A 1,727-nucleotide genomic window follows, 5' to 3' on the forward strand; every position below is an offset into this window, starting at 1 on the left:
GGGGAGGGCGAGGGGGAGCGGGAGAGGGGCACGGGAGGAATTCTTCCCCCTAACGCGCACAGAAGACGAAGGATGCGGCCCTTTTTCCGCTTCTCCGTCATGTAACAAAATTGCTCAAGTGCGTCGGAGCGGCAGGAATAAATTGGGCCGAACGTGTTTTTCAAACAAACCTACGGCGTTTTCATACCGCCACCGCACCAAATAAACTGCCCCAAACGGTCCTATATACTCAAGTGCGTCGGAGCGGCAGGAATAAACTGGGCCGAACGTGTTTTTCAAACAAACCTGCGGCGTTTTCATACCGCTACCGCACCAAATAAACTGCCCCAAACGGTCCTATATTTATATCAAACTAAACCAAAGAGCATCAAAATTCAAAATAAATCTAATTTTGGTTCTAAAAATCTCAATCAATATTTTCTCTACTAAACTGGAAACGAAGAAATAATAAATAATAGTCAAACATCAATAACATTCCCAGATTGATCAACCCCCATCTCTCAAAACGTAACAAGCTCACACCAAACCTTAAGCAGCCAGTCGGAGACTTCTCTATCTCAATAATAGCAGTAATAATAATAATGATACTTTTATTGTTATCATTCATAATTCTAAATCTCAAATATAGCTAGGTCGGATTACCAACCCAGAGCTCCCTCCCTCCACATTTCTATAGTAAGCCTCGGCCTTGTCCTCTCCATCATAGGTCAGCCTTACGTTCCTAAGTTCAATCCCAGCATGGATTGCTCCGGCTACAGTCAAACGTCACCGCCACTACCGTCGCCGACGAACCCCACACATCATCGAACACCACCCCATTGATCTTTGTACCTGAGCTCTGAAACCCAAATTAATCATTAATTAGCCATCTAATTAGCACTAATCAATCACATTCATTAAACCATGATACTTGTTTTGAGGAATTATGATGGTTAGGGCAGTAATTCTGATCAATAATAATTGGGTTCCTTACATTCTTCATTATGGCATGTTGGAAGTTAATCCCTTTCACAAACCCATTATAGGGATTCGCCCATGTTTTGATCCTCAAACCATTTTCTGTTCCGGTTAAGTCCACCGAGCCCACAGTCACATTTTCTACGATGGACCTCCTGGGTGTCTCTCCTAGGCTGCCGATGGCTATGTCGTGTCCCGACCCACATTTAATATTCTCGATCGAAATGTTGATGGCGCCCGTTCCCAATGAAATGCAATCATCACCTATGTCTATGGTAGAGTTTATGATACTTGCAGCACTCGTCGTCAGGATGTGGATTCCATCAGTGTTTGGGCTATTGAATGGTGCATTGATTATTGCTCCTTCTACTCTTATTCCCTGGCTATACATAATCGAGATCTGGAACTTCTCACTATTTTTAACCATTATTCCACTCAAGACCACATTCTTCGACTGATCAATCGCCAATGCCTAAAACGTATTAAACGTCATTGAAGGTATCAATTTGGGTTTATAAGATGGCTCTAACGTTGACTTGAGATTATTTTACACCAATACAACCAATTTGAACCTTATATTTTATCAAACAAATAAAAAATTTCAACTTGACGCCAACACAAATAATAGCTCAATCCTAACCCTTACCAATGAAGGAAATTATTTCAATTGTGAATGAGTTGTTTCAATCGCAATATAAACTTTGTTTATGCCTATGTAATTTTTGGAGACAATCCAATCTATATATATATTAACTCATAAGTTGGTCAAA

At 40.8% G+C, this 1,727-nt stretch overlaps 1 pseudogene; it reads right to left on the reverse strand.

Moving 5' to 3' along the window:
* LOC110034244 overlaps positions 1-1,384 on the reverse strand; it is an 8,207-nt pseudogene extending 6,823 nt beyond the window's left edge.
* Between the last annotated feature and the right edge of the window lie 343 nt (positions 1,385-1,727).

The sequence above is a fragment of the Phalaenopsis equestris genome, unplaced genomic scaffold (genome assembly GCF_001263595.1).
Source record: "Phalaenopsis equestris unplaced genomic scaffold, ASM126359v1 Scaffold000002, whole genome shotgun sequence".
Classification (NCBI taxonomy): domain Eukaryota; kingdom Viridiplantae; phylum Streptophyta; class Magnoliopsida; order Asparagales; family Orchidaceae; genus Phalaenopsis; species Phalaenopsis equestris.